This window comes from Cherax quadricarinatus, chromosome 29 (genome assembly GCF_038502225.1).
Source record: "Cherax quadricarinatus isolate ZL_2023a chromosome 29, ASM3850222v1, whole genome shotgun sequence".
In the NCBI taxonomy this organism is placed as follows: Eukaryota; Metazoa; Arthropoda; class Malacostraca; order Decapoda; family Parastacidae; genus Cherax; species Cherax quadricarinatus.
Genome location: NC_091320.1, coordinates 29,694,954 through 29,711,205, shown reverse-complemented (window position 1 = coordinate 29,711,205; position 16,252 = coordinate 29,694,954).

Sequence of the window (16,252 nt, the reverse complement as noted above, 5' to 3'; positions counted from 1 at the left end):
TTTCGCGTCATTAGACATAAATGGCGCACTTCCGTTGCGAACTACGGAACTAGAAGAAAGTTATAAAAGACGAGTAAAAATGTGCAGGATAAGACAATGACGAAATAGGAGAGTCAATGCAGATGCAAACTCCAAGGCGCTTCTCCTTTAGCACAGAGAGTATTAGCATTACTTACACTGAGGTTTCCAACAGTGTAGGTCATTCAGCAAAAGAAGTGGTCACAGTTAGATCCTCTGTTCACTAATCGCAAGACAGACTCGCTATTATCTTAGCTATAAACTTTCTTCATTAATACCACAAAAGATTTCTGCACTAGCTTGGGCATGACGAGGAAGCGAGGCAAAGTATTGAATAGAGGAAAGACAGGAGGGTCTGGTGATTTAGAACAGTCCAAGTTGCAGTTAAAAGAAAAGAAAGTTGAGAAAACTTTGGCTTTGTCAGAAGCAGCAGCAGATATTGAGCTGTCACGATGAAACTTAGATGGAAATGAAGACTGCCACAACTTATGAGTTTTTTCTCGCAAGAGACCAAAGGCAGCACTCTTACTTTTAAGACGATAGTTCATGATATTTCTTTAAAAAGGAAGACGTTACACGATTTATATATATATATATATATATATATATATATATATATATATATATATATATATATATATATATATGGATATATATATATATATCTTGAAAATATACCAATGAAAATAGGAAATAAAGCCTGAGCGATTTCAGAGTTAATTTCCTATTTACACTGGTATTTTTTCATAATATATATATATATATATATATATATATATATATATATATATATATATATATATATATATATATATATATATATATATATGTGTGTGTGTGTGTGTGTATATATATATATATAAATTGTGGGACCCATAGCCTCGGAGAAATGGATAAAAAGGCTTAAAGGAAGAATATTTGGATTTCTTCCTGAAGCCGTTTGAATATTCCACTTCCCCTACCACCCCATCTTTTCATATATTTTTTTTCCAATAGGAATATTTTATTACATAATATGGTACAGAAGGTTTAAGAGATGCATTGTTGATATAAAGGTGGCATATAAGGTACATGTTACGTGTATATCACCGATTATAAGGCGAAAATCTCATCCAGCTCCTCAGAGCTGGGGCGTGTGCCCAAAATACAGCAGGCATTACCACTTTGAACAGCCGCACTGAGCCGCTGGAACAGAAAACTAGCTGCCCTGGGATCCCTAGTTACCCTGATGAGTCTTTTTCCCAGCTCCTTAAGAAATTTAGATGCACTCTTTCCCCATGAGCCAAGGGTCTCTGAGCCTATGGGCACAAACATATAATGATAGGCAAGTTCTCCATATTTTCTAGACTTCTGGGACTCCTTGAAGCTGGCAGCTGCCCCTCCTTCCTCCCTGGTGTATTGGAGATAGGTATCAGCCGAGGTAGATGCACATGTATAGTCCCACATCACCTGCTTCCCATCTGTCCAGGCTTGAAGGGTGATACCATCTGGACGCTTCTGGCTGCCATCAGATCTGCATAGTTGGGGTGGCTCCCTTACTGCTGGGCATCCAGCTGTTGTGAGGCTCCTCTTGATAATGTTATTAACCTCCTCATGTCTTGCAATCTTTCCCTCAGATTTACGGCACACAAGACCATGGTACCCGAATCGGTCTGCTGCTTCACTGCCACAAATACACCTGTGTTCGGCGAGAATAGGGGCGGCAAGTCGAAGGGCAACACCGATGCGGATGGTCTGTGGGTCGAGGCGTGTGCCAAGGCTGGAGTTGGGAACAGCCAACAGAAAGTCCCCAGCATGACGGGCTCTCACTGCCAGGAGGCGGGCTCTATCCTTCCCTGACACACTCTGAAGCATTGTTGAGGCTATATTTTCCACTACTGGACCATCCCAGTGCGATTGTTTGTAGTTGTTGGGGGGAGAAGGTCTGGTTTCAGAGCCCGTTAGATTATCCCAGATCATTGCTCCGTCAATGAATTTTTGGTCCTGGACTCCAATCTTGTCCCTAAGATGTTCAGGGAGAATCGCTGCTACAAGCTCTCTGGATGCAATACACGAGGACAGAAAAGCAGGTAACGCAATCTGTGATGTCTTGCGGACACCAATGCCTCCTAGTCTGACTGGAAGTGTAGCTTGGTTCCACTGCTCGTCTTCTAGAGTAAGGTTAAGTACTTTCGTAAAAATCTGCCTCAGAATACTGTCATATTCGTGAAGTATAGGGTTATCATATGAAGGTGCACATCTTAGGAAATATGTCAACCTGGACAGACTCAAGCACTTTGTGAGAAGGTACAAGGCATCGTGGGTGTTCAGATTGCCTATTCGCTGTTCCATTCTCCTTAACTCTTCCAATTTCTTCCTGAGAATTGTGTCAATGGCATTGCTTCCCAGAGGTGCTCCTAGCAAGACACTATTTGTGGGGGGCAATGACTGCTGCTCCTGGTAGTTTTGATCTCACTGCATTTATCACTTGTTGACTGACTGAGATGATTTCACATTTGGATGGATTTAGGATGAGACCCATTTCCTGTATATATATATATATATATATATATATGTCGTGCCGAATATGTAAAACTGGTCAATTAGCAAGAACTCATTTAAAATTAAGTAATTTCTAAACTTTTCTCTTATACATTTAAAGGTATATTTTTTCATTAATGTTGATGTAAAAATTTATAATTTTGCACCAAAAGGAACTTAGAAAACTTACCTAACCTTATTATAACAAGAACAATTTATTTTAGCCTAACCCAACTAAATATATTTTAGATTTGTTTACAATAATTAAATACTAAACAAACACAATGAAATATATTTTTTTTCGTTAGGTTCAGAATGATTTTGGCGAAATTAATGCATAGACAAATTTTCCCTTGTCCTATAGGGCAAGATGAGCGTTGCTATTTAAGCCAAGATCGCAAGTTCTGCCTATTCGGCACGACACACACACACACACACACACACACACACACACACATATATATATATATATATATATATATATATATATATATATATATATATATACATACATACACAGATAGAGGAATACAGAGAGAGGGAAAGAGTGAGAGAGAGACGGTAATGCCGGTGCAGTAGTAAGTATGAATGTGAGGGTGTTGGCACCTGGGGAAGAAGTTGATATCCTTGGGATGAAATCTGACTCCAAACTAACCATGAAGAGCCACGTTGTAAATCTTGCAAACAAGGCAGCCAGGAAGCTTACAGCACTTCGCCGTATCTCGCATCTGCTTGATAGTAGGGGTTGCAAGATTCTGTACGAGGCACAAGTACGCTCACACCTTGAGTATGCTCCACTTTCTTGGTTTGCCTGCCCCCCCCCACTCATCTGCGCCTGTTTGACAGAGTAGAGAACAGAGCAAGACGTCTCATCTCTCGCCTGGACAAATCCTGGATAGATCTGTCATTTCAGCAGAGCCTTCAACACAGTAGAGATGTTAGTAGCCTTACTGTTAAGTACAAGACCAATATTGTCAAAGTACCACACTTGGATCCATTTCGAGAACAGCGCGAAGCAAGCTTCTATACCACAAGACGGGTAGAAAGCAACAATTTCACTCTGGCTGTACCCTTCTCCAGAACACCACTTCATCTGAGATCATTTATCCCCAGGATGACTCGGGTATGTAACACATTCGTACAGCATTATGATGTCAACGAGATAGTTGATCAAATGAAAATGCTGGCCCACAGATGGTTCCAACTTCATCCTGTTCCCTACTTGTATGTCTGATAACAATAAAAATGCTTTCAAATGAGCTGATGTAGGTAACAGCTCTTAGCTTGTCAATAAAGTTAGGAATCCTTAACCTGTAAATAGCTTGTCAATAAAGCTAGGGATCCTTAACCTTGTCAAACCCCGTGTAAAAGAGAGAGAGAGAGAGAATGTTGGTTGCAGAAGGAAACTGCTGCCATGATCTGAGCGTCCTATTCCGCTGCTTAATTACTACTGAGCACGACTCTTTAAATTCCAGATAAAACGTGAAAGAGGAGAGGAAAAACTACAATACTGTGTAAACTACCATGCCAGGAATGAAAGTCCCGGTGACTTGCTCACAACACAAGAATGTCTTAAAGGGAAGATAAGAAACAGTCACCCCGTGGAAAATAATAATTACAGCGCCTAAGATTGCCTCATTCAATAGAATGAGCTTCCGTGCCAAAAAAATGCACGGAGGCTGGAAGATAGAAGTAAGAGGTGGCGGAGACCAGGAAACAAGAGTAAGGTGTAAAGATAATGAAAGGGAATGAGTATAATTAAGATGAAATAAGTTGACATAAGAGAGAAAAAGACTGAGGATTGTGTGTATACTGATTTAAGCATTTGTAGATTAACAAATAGTTTCAATCTACATCTGATTTGTTCCAGACAACTGTGAAAACTACATCTTGGCAAAAATCACTTGAGTAAGACTTAAACCTGTTCCATGAGGTGAAAACTATAATCAGAAAGATTGCTTAAGCATTTCGAGAAGACGATATATTCAGTGATGGAAAAGCAAAATAATCAATTCAATTCCATGTGCTCAGGGAAACTCTGAAGCGACAGACATATTACATAAATTGCTGAAGAATTCTTTCTTACATCATTCAATATCGAGTAAGTAAATCATACCTAAGGAGCCAGAGTGACTCTTTCCATCCATTTACAACTTTCCCCGTCAATGGCCATTAAGGAGCTCATGAGGTTTCTCCTACCTCCCACCAGGCCCCCTGGCCTGGTAGCTAAAGCTCTCGCTTCACACGGCAAATGTCTGGGTTCGATTCCCAGTGAGGGTAGAAACATTGGGCGTGTTTCTTGACACCGGTTGTCTATGTTCCCTATCTGTAAAATGGGAACCTGGGAGTTAGTCGACTGGTGTGGGCGGCATCTTGGGCAAAATCGACCTAATTTGCTCGAAATGCTCTGTATAACAAGCAGCTTTCCATATAGTAGTATGTCATTGATGTGAGCTAGGACTGTATACTTTGTACATGTAGTTGCAGAAATAAAGATATTATTCTTATCTATTGCATCTGTTGCACAAAAGAAAAACTTATTATTAATGGTATACAGTGCCCACAAGTTCATAAGACACATGCAACATCCACTAAAGAACTCATCATAGTGGAAGAAAAGAAGTCACAAGGTCCTATTAGAAGTATCGTCAACAAGGAACATTGTCAGAAGAACGGGTAAGATGATAGTTCATCATTTATTCAGTAGAGGGAGTACTTTTTATACAGATAATGTCCTGTCTCCATACTTTCACTTTTCTCGTGATGTCTTTATCCTATACAAAGTATATATAGTGTGTGTGTGTGTGTGTGTGTGTGTGTGTGTGTGTGTGTGTGTGTGTGTGTGTGTGTGTGTGTGTGTGTGTGTGTGTGTGTTTCATCAAGGGTCCAAAGAAAAAATAAATAGATTTAAGACTTTCCAAGTCTGTGTATTAAATAGTTTAAATCTGAAAAATGTATCAGCGGTTGGATTTTTAACATGGGGCTGGAAAACAGGATAACACGGAGCCGTATGACAGGGGCCGGATAAGGTAGAGCCGGATGATTTGAACCGTGCTTCGTACGTCAGCTGGGTAAACAAACCCTTGAACGACAACCATGGACGTCCTGTCTGTCAACACTGCCAAAGATTTATTATTGATTGCTTCCTCCAAGCTCACTGTTTGTGCAGGGATTGTAGGATTCTGCAAGAGAGAGAGAGAGAGAGAGAGAGAGAGACCTTTCCCAGTACACACGATTTAAATTAAAAATCCAAAGCCTGTGAAACTGTCCCTTCATCCTCCTCACCATTCTTCCCACGTGATAAGGCTGAGGTGAGTGAACTGGCTTATTTTTATAGAAAATGACAAAATACACCCAGGCAAACTGAGCATTCCAACACAAATGGCACAAGACCGGATCTAGAAATTACTGTGTGCAACTCAATCGGAACAGAAGAGTACAAGAGGAGCATAAGAATACGGCAGAAAAAGGAAGGAGAACCAGTGAATACAAGGCCAAGTGGGACACCACCAGTGGGACACTACCCTCGGTCCCGCAATGCAGATTAGCCTCGCCGGAGGACACCAAGATCAGACTCACACAATCTCCTCAAGACACAGCTTGGCATCTTCACACGCAAGATACAATCGCTCCCATCTTGATAGACTACTATGCTAAACATTCAGAATCTTCAGTACGCAATCACAATCCTCCCCTATTTAAACATAATTATAGCTGTCATCGAAGACAATACATAGAGCTACCAACACAAAAATTTGAGTTTACTGCCTGTGGAATATTGGTGTTAGCTGATAACTGCCTTTCTTTCCTTCCTGAGCTTGTAATAGATCATGTCCTTTAGAGAGAGAGAGAGAGAGAGAGAGAGAGAGAGAGAGAGAGAGAGAGAGAGAGAGAGAGTGAGAGTGAGAGTGAGAGTGAGAGTGAGAGTGAGAGTGAGAGTGCGTGTGCGTGTGCGTGTGTGTGTGTGTGTGTGTGTGTGTGTGTGTGTGTGTGTGTACGTACACAAGCTTGACTGTCGCTCAGTTACAAGGTATTATTCAGAAATGGTTGAGAGAATTCTCTAGTTGCCAAGCACTTCCGTGATAACATCGTTCTCTCACACACAATTCTCCCTTGAAGAAAATTTTTCCTGAGGCTCTTGTGTATTTTCAGGCAGATTTATAAAAGAGAACTCCCTAGCCAGACACTACACAGGCTCATCCTTCACAGTGAACCACTGCGCTATTTTATCATACTAAGTGGACAGCCACACCTTCCTTTTACACACACTACCAACTCTAACACGCACACACACACACATAGGTTTACTAGGTGTGTATGTATATATATATATATATATATATGTGTATATATATATATATATGTGTATATATATATATATATATATATATATATATATATATATATATATATATATATATATATATATATATATGAGGCAGCCGGGATTGATGGGATAAAGATAGAAATGTTAAAAGCAGGTGGGGATATAGTTTTGGAGTGGTTGGTGCAATTATTTAATAAATGTATGGAAGAGGGTAAGGTACCTAGGGATTGGCAGAGAGCATGCATAGTCCCTTTGTATAAAGGCAAAGGGGATAAAAGAGAGTGCAAAAATTATAGGGGGATAAGTCTGTTGAGTATACCTGGTAAAGTGTATGGTAGAGTTATTATTGAAAGAATTAAAAGTAAGACGGAGAATAGGATAGCAGATGAACAAGGAGGCTTTAGGAAAGGTAGGGGGTGTGTGGACCAGGTGTTTACAGTGAAACATATAAGTGAACAGTATTTAGATAAGGCTAAAGAGGTCTTTGTGGCATTTATGGATTTGGAAAAGGCGTATGACAGGGTGGATAGGGGGGCAATGTGGCAGATGTTGCAGGTGTATGGTGTAGGAGGTAGGTTACTGAAAGCAGTGAAGAGTTTTTACGAGGATAGTGAGGCTCAAGTTAGAGTACATAAGAAAGAGGGAAATTATTTCCCAGTAAAAGTAGGCCTTAGACAAGGATGTGTGATGTCACCGTGGTTGTTTAATATATTTATAGATGGGGTTGTAAGAGAAGTAAATGCGAGGGTCTTGACAAGAGGCGTGGAGTTAAAAGATAAAGAATCACACATAAAGTGGGAGTTGTCACAGTTGCTCTTTGCTGATGACACTGTGCTCTTGGGAGATTCTGAAGAGAAGTTGCAGAGATTGGTGGATGAATTTGGTAGGGTGTGCAAGAGAAGAAAATTAAAAGTGATTACAGGAAAGAGTAAGGTTATGAGGATAACAAAAATATTAGGTGATGAAAGATTGAATATCAGATTGGAGGGAGAGAGTATGGAGGAGGTGAATGTATTCAGATATTTGGGAGTGGACGTGTCAGCGGATGGGTCTATGAAGGATGAGGTGAATCATAGAATTGATGAGGGAAAAAGGGTGAGTGGTGCACTTAGGAGTCTGTGGAGACAAAGAACTTTGTCCTTGGAGGCAAAGAGGGGAATGTATGAGAGTATAGTTTTACCAACACTCTTATATGGGTGTGAAGCATGGGTGATGAATGTTGCAGCGAGGAGAAGGCTGGAGGCAGTGGAGATGTCATGTCTGAGGGCAATGTGTGGTGTGAATATAATGCAGAGAATTCGTAGTTTGGAAGTTAGGAGGTGCGGGATTACCAAAACTGTTGTCCAGAGGGCTGAGGAAAGGTTGTTGAGGTGGTTCGGACATGTAGAGAGAATGGAACGAAACAGAATGACTTCAAGAGTGTGTATCAGTCTGTTGTGGAAGGAAGGCGGGGTAGGGGTCGGCCTAGGAAAGGTTGGAGGGAGGGGGTAAAGGAGGTTTTGTGTGCGAGGGGCTTGGACTTCCAGCAGGCGTGCGTGAGCGTGTTTGATAGGAGTGAATGGAGACGAATGGTTTTTAATACTTGACGTGCTGTTGGAGTGTGAGCAAAGTAACATTTATGAAGGGGTTCAGGGAAACCGGCAGGCCGGACTTGAGTCCTGGAGATGGGAAGTACAATGCCTGCACTCTGAAGGAGGGGTGTTAATGTTGCAGTTTAAAAACTGTAGTGTAAAGCACCCTTCTGGCAAGACAGTGATGGAGTGAATGATGGTGAAAGTTTTTCTTTTTCGGGCCACCCTGCCTTGGTGGGAATCGGCCAGTGTGATAATAAATAAAATAAAAAAAATAATAAATATATATATATATATATATATATATATATATATATATATATATATATATATATATATATATATATATAGTAGGTAGTAGGTTGGTAGACAGCAACCACCCAGGGAGGTACTACCGTCCTGCCAAGAGAGTGTGAAACGAAAGCCTGTAACTGTTTTACATGGTGGTAGGATTGCTGGTGTCTTTTGTCTGTCTCATAAATATGCAAGATTACAGGTACGTCTTGCTACTTCTACTTACACTTAGGCCACACTACACATGTACATGTTTATTTATACACACTTATCTGAGTTTTCTTTGATTTTATCTTAATAGTTCTTGGTCTTATTACTTTTTCTTTTATATCCATGGGGAAGTGAAATAAGAATCTTTCCTCCGTAAGCCATGCGTGTTGTAAAAGTCAACTAAAGTGCCGGGAACAATGGGCTAGTGACCCCTTTTCCTGTAATAATTACTAAAAAGAATAAGAAGAAAATTGTCAAAGTGTGAAGTCTGAATGTGCGTGGATGTTGTGCAAATGATAAGAAAGAGATGATTGTGGATGTTATGAATGACAAGAAGCTGGATATCCTGGCTTTAAGTGAAACAAAGCTGAAGGGAGTGGGAGAGTTTCAGTGGAGAGGAATAAATGGGATTAGGTCAGGGGTTTCAAATCGAGTTAGAGCTAAAGAAGGAGTAGCAATAATGTTGAAGGATAAGTTATGGCAGGAAAAGAGGGACTATAAATGTATTAATTCAAGGATTATGTGGAGTAAAATAAAGGTTGGATGTGAAAAGTGGGTTATAGTAAGCGTATATGCACCTGGAGAAGAGAGAAGTGTAGAGGAGAGAGAGAGATTTTGGGAAATGTTGAGTGAATGCGTGGGGAGTTTTGAACCAAGTGTGAGAGTAATGGTGGTTGGGGATTTCAATGCTAAAGTGGACAAAAATGTTGTGGAGGGAGTAGTAGGTAAATTTGGGGTGCCAGGGGTAAATGAAAATGGGGAGCCTTTAATTGAGCTATGTGTAGAAAGAGGTTTGGTAATAAGTAATACATATTTTATGAAGAGGATAAATAAATATACAAGGTATGATATAGCACGTAATGAAAGTAGTTTGTTAGATTATGTATTGGTGGATAAAAGGTTGATGGGTAGGCCCCAGGATGAACACGTTTATAGAGGGGCAACTGATATATCGGATCATTATTTAGTTGTAGCTACAGAGTAAGAAGTAGAGGGGAAAAGAGGAAAATGGCAACAACAAGCAAGAGGGAGGTGAAAGTGTATAAACTAAGGGAGGAGGAAGTTTGGGTGAGATATAAGCAACTATTGGCAGAAAGAAGGGCTGGTGCAAAGATGAGTAGTAGGGGGGTTGAAGAGGGTTGGAATAGTTTTAAAAATGCAGTATTAGAATGTAGGGCAGAAGCTTGTGGTTATAGGAGGGTGGGTGCAGGAGGAAAGAGGAGTGATTGGTAGAATAATGAAGTAAAGGGTGTGATAAAAGAGAAAAAGTTAGCTTATGAGAGGTTTTTACAAAGCAGAAGCGTTATAAGAAGAGTAGAGTATATGGAGAGTAAAAGAAAGGTAAAGAGAGTGGTGAAAGAGTGCAAAAAGAGAGCAGATGATAAAGTGGGAGAGGCACTGTCAAGAAATTTTAATGAAAATAAGAAAAAAAATTGGAGTTAAACAAGTTAAGAAAGCCTAGAGAACGAATGGATTTGTCAGTTAAAAACAGAATAGGAGAGTTAGTAGATGGGGAGATGGAGGTTTTGGGTAGATGGCGAGAATATTTTGAGGAACTTTTAAATGTCGACGAAGAAAGGGAAGCGGTAATTTCATGCACTGGCCAGGGAGGTATACCATCTTTTAGGAGTGAAGAAAAACAGGATGTGAGTGTGGGGGAGGTGCGTGAGGCATTACGTAGAATGAAAGGGGGTAAAGCAGCTAGAACTGACGGGATCATGACAGAAATGTTAAAAGCAGGGGGGGATATAGTGTTGGAGTGGTTGATATTTTTGTTTAATGTATGAAAGAGGGGAAAGTACCTAGGGATTGGCGGAGAGCATGTATAGTCCCTTTATATAAAGGGAAGGGGGACAAAAGAGATTGTAAAAATTAAAGAGGAATAAGTTTACTGAGTATACTAGGAAAAGTGTACGGTAGGGTTATATCTGAAAGAATTAGAGGTAAGACAGAATGTAGGATTGCGGATGAGCAAGGAGGTTTCAGAGTGGGTAGGGAATGTGTAGATCAAGTGTTTACATTGAAGCATATATGTGAACAGTATTTACATAAAGGTAGGGAAGTTTTTATTGCATTTATGGATATAGAAAAAGCATATGATAGAGTGGATAGGGGAGCAATGTGGCAGATGTTGCATGTATATGGAATAGGTGGTAAGTTACTAAATGCTGTAAAGAGTTTTTACGAGAATAGTGAGGCTCAGGTTAGGGTGTGTAGAAGAGAGGGAGAATACTTCCCGGTAAAAGTAGGTCTTAGACAGGGATGTGTAATGTCACCATGGTTGTTTAATATATTTATAGATGGGGTTGTAAAAGAGGTAAATGCTAGGGTGTTTGGGAGAGGGATGGGATTAAATTATGGGGAATCAAATACAAAATGGGAATTGACACAGTTGCTTTTTGCTGATAATACTGTGCTTATGGGAGATTCTAAAGAAAAATTGCGAAGGTTAGTGGATGAATTTGGGAGTGTGTGTAAAGGTAGAAAGTTGAAAGTGAACATAGAAAAGAGTAAGGTGATGAGGGTATCAAATGATTTAGATAAAGAAAAATTGGATATCAAATTGGGGAGGAGGAGTATGGAAGAAGTGAATGTTTTCAGATACTTGGGAGTTGACGTGTTGGCAGATGGATTTATGAAGGATGAGGTTAATCATTGAATTGATGAGGGAAAAAAGGTGACTGGTGCGTTGAGGTATATGTGGAGACAAAAAACGTTATCTATGGAGGCAAAGAAGGAAATGTATGAAAGTATAGTAGTACCCAACACTCATATATGGGTGTGAAGCTTGGGTTGTGAATGCAGGAGCGAGGCGGCGTTTGGAGAAAGTGGAGATGTCCTGTCTAAGAGCAATGTGCGGTGTAAATATTATGCAGAACATTATGAGTGTGGAAATTAGGAGAAGATGTGGAGTTAATAAAAGTATTAGTCAGAGGGCTGAAGAGGGGTTGCTGAGGTGGTTTGGTCATTTAGAGAGAATCGATCAAAGTAGAAAGACATGGAGAGCATTTAAATCTGTAGGGGAAGGAAAGCGGGGTAGGGGTCGTCCTCGAAAATGTTGGAAGGGGTAAGGGAGGTTTTGTGGGCGAGGGGCTTGGACTTCCAACAGGCGTGCATGAGCGTGTTCGATAGGAGTGAATGGATACGAATAGTATTTGGGACCTGACGATCTGTTGGAGTGTGAGCAGGGTAATATTTAATGAAGGGATCAGGGAAACCGGTTATTTTTATATAGCGGAACTTGAGTCCAGGAAATGGGAAGTACAATGCCTGCACCCTAAAGGAGGGGTTTTGGGATATTAGCAGTTTGGAGGGATATGTTGTGTATCTTTATACGTATATGCTTCTAAACTGTTGTGTTCTGAGCACCTCTGCAAAAATAGTGATTATGTGTGATTGAGGTGAAAGTGTTGAATGATGATGAAAGCATTTTCTTTTTGGGGATTTTCTTTTTGGGTCACCCTGTCTCGGTGGGAGACGGCCGACTTGTTAATATATATATATATATATATATATATGTCGTGCCGAATAGGCAGAATTTGCGATCTTGGCTTAAACAGCAACGCTCATCTTGCCATATAGGACAAGTGAAAATTTGTGTATGCAATAATTTCGCCAAAATCATTCTGAACCTAACGAAAAAAATATATTTCACTGTGTTTGTTTAGTATTAAATTATTGTAAACAAATCTAAAATATATTTAGTTGGGTTAGGCTAAAATAAATTGCGCTTGTTATAATAAGGTTAGGTAAGTTTTCTAAGATTCTTTTGGTGCAAAATTAAAAATTTTTACATTAACAATAATGAAAAAAATATATCTTTAAACGTATAAGAATTTTTTTTAGAAAGGACTTAATTTTAAATGAGTTCTTGCTAATTGACCAGTTTTACATATTCGGCACGACATATATATATATATATATATATATATATATATATATATATATATATATATATATATATATATATATATATATATATATATGTCGTGCCGAATATGTAAAACTGGTCAATTAGCAAGAACTCATTTAAAATTAAGTCCTTACTAAAATTTTCTCTTATACGTTTAAAGATATATTTTTGTTATTAATGTTGGTGTAAAAATTTTTAATTTTGCACCAAAAGGAACTTAGAAAATTTACCTAACCTTATTATAACAAGAGCAATTTATTTTAGCCTAACCCAACAAATATATTTTAGATTTGTTTACAATAATTTAATACTAAACAAACACAGTGAAACATATTTTTTTCGTTAGGTTCAGAATGATTTTGGCGAAATTATTGCATACACAAATTTTCACTTGTCCTGTATGGCAAGATGAGCGTTGCTATTTAAGCCAAGATGGCAAGTTCTGCCATATATATATATATATATATATATATATATATATATATATATATATATATATATATATATATATATATACGTCGTGCCGATTATGTAAAACTGGTCAATTAGCAAGAACTCTTTTAAAATTAAGTCCTTTCTAAAATTTTATCTTATACGTTTAAAGATATATTTTTTTCATTAAGGTTAATGTAAAAAATTTTAATTTTGCACCAAAAGAATCTTAGAAAACTTACCTAACCTTATTATAACAAGAGCAATTTATTTTAGCCTAACCCAACTAAATATATTTTAGATTTGTTTACAGTAATTTAATAATAAACAAACACAGTTAAATATATTTTTTTCGTTAGGTTCAGAAGGATTTTGGCGAAATTATTGCATACACAAATTTTCACTTGTCCTATATGGCAAGATGAGCGTTGCTATTTAAGCCAAGATCGCAAGTTCTGCCTATTCGGCACGACAAATATATATATATATATATATATATATATATATATATATATATATATATATATATATATATATATATATATATATATATATATATATATATATATTGCACACACACACACACACACACACACATACGTATGCACTCACCAAGTAGAGTTTCAGGGCTGACAAATACAAAATAATTTATGCATTTTTGAGACAAACATTTTTGAGTATGAAACATTTGGTAACAAATTAACCAAAATGAAAGAAGAAAAGGACCTTGGAGTACTCATTAGCAACGACTTCACTAGTATCAATGCTACCTGCGAGCAGCAAAGTCAACGTAATGCTAGGTTTCACGGTAATTTCTAGCACAGAACACCAGAAGCCATATTAACTAAAATGCATTTGCTACACCGCATCTTGAACATACTGTCCAGTTTTGGTCTCTAAATTACATAGAAGACTAAGTTAGACTGGAGAGGGTCCAGAGAAGGACAACCAAGCTCGTACCATCATTATGAAACACAGGATACCAAGACTCAAAGTACTAAATATTTTTTAGTGGGAAATGGGGACTACATTATCTCTTTCAAACCTTTAACCTATTAAAATGTTTTGATAAACACGAAGGAATGTCTGAAGTGCAATGTGAATCAATACTTGTAAATAATGGAATGAAACTTAGGAGCAAGAGATGCATCACTAACCTTTGTAAAAAAAATTGTAAACAGGTTTAATTAATTAATTTACTCTTAAAAAATTATTGTTTACCCTCTTTTGGCTAGTATAGTTTTCTGTTAACATTTAATGCTGTGGTCTGTCTTGGAGAGTAAACTGCCTGATTCATGCAACACATAATATCTTAGTAGTTTGTTTACCTTTTTTTTTATCTTCTTTGCTAATGTGACAAAGTGATTGATGGTGATGGATTCATCATTGAAACTTTAATTTGCTCCTCAATAATTATTCTGTAAAAATCTCTTAGTCTTTCCCATCTGCCAGAATTACATGTATATCCACAAAGGCTGGTAAAAAAAAAAATGCTACGGGTGGAGATTGAACTCGCGGCAAGCGAGTCGTAAAACTCCAGGCCAGTGGGTAAGCCACTGGGCCAGCTCGTTACAATAAGATTCATCCAACCAGGTATGTTTATAAATATGGAGTTTTACGATACACTTGCTGTAAGTTTAAGCCCCACTCGTACCCTAGTTTGTTTGCAATCGTGTCTTTACGATTTCGCGAGACACAGACTGGTACATCACAGGTAACGGCGTGAAGGCTAGAGTAGCAGCACTCACTCCCCTACTCTATTACATTCAGTCACTTATGTTTCTACCCGGGTATTAAACACACATCATTGTCTTAACACACCCGGGTATTAATCACATCACTATCTTAACATACCCGGGTATTAATCACATCACTATCTTAACATACCCGGGTATTAATCACATCACTATCTTAACATACCCGGGTATTAATCACATCACTATCTTAACATACCAGGGTATTAATCACATCACTATCTTAACATACCTGGGTATTAATCACATCACTATCTTAACATACCCGGGTATTAATCACATCACTATCTTAACATACCTGGGTATTAATCACATCACTATCTTAACATACCTGGGTATTAATCACATCACTATCTTAACATACCTGGGTATTAATCACATCACTATCTTAACATACCTGGGTATTAATCACATCACTATCTTAACGTACCTGGGTATTAATCACATCACTATCTTAACATACCCGGCTATTAAATATATCGTTGTTTTAGCATAATATCAAGTAATAACGAGCTCATTTATATAAAATATTAATCTCTCTCAGCGTGCTGAGAGAGATGCTAGTTATTCTCCAAACATTTTTCTCAGCCTCCCGGGTAATGTTTCTCTCATTCTCTGTGTCAACATTAAACATTCAAACATTTACTGAATAGGATTTTGAAAGACGAAAAAAATTCCTGAAGGGTTTTTGGCACTGTGACATGAATCATTTTTTTCTTCATGAAAATTCAGGAAATCGAGCAAAAAATATATAAATTACTGATGTAAATAAAAATATATATAAATTTCAAGAAAAAAATATATTGACAACAAATGTAATAAAAACTGTGAAAATACGTATAAATTATATAAAATGGAAAAAATTACAGAAATAAACAGTAATAAAAAAACTCAATAACAATTTAAAAAATATATATAATCACATGAACGTTAATAATAATAATAATAATAATAATAATAATAATAATAATAATAATAATAATAATTATAATAAAAGCAGACGAACACAGAAAGGTGCAGCAGTGAGCACGTACACACGAACACACAAAGGTTGCAGCAGTGAGCACGTACACACGAACACACAAAGGTTGCAGCAGTGAGCACGTACACACGAACACACAAAGGTTGCAGCAGTGAGCACGTACACACGAACACACAAAGGTTGCAGCAGTGAGCACGTACACACGAACACACAAAGGTTGCAGCAGTGAGC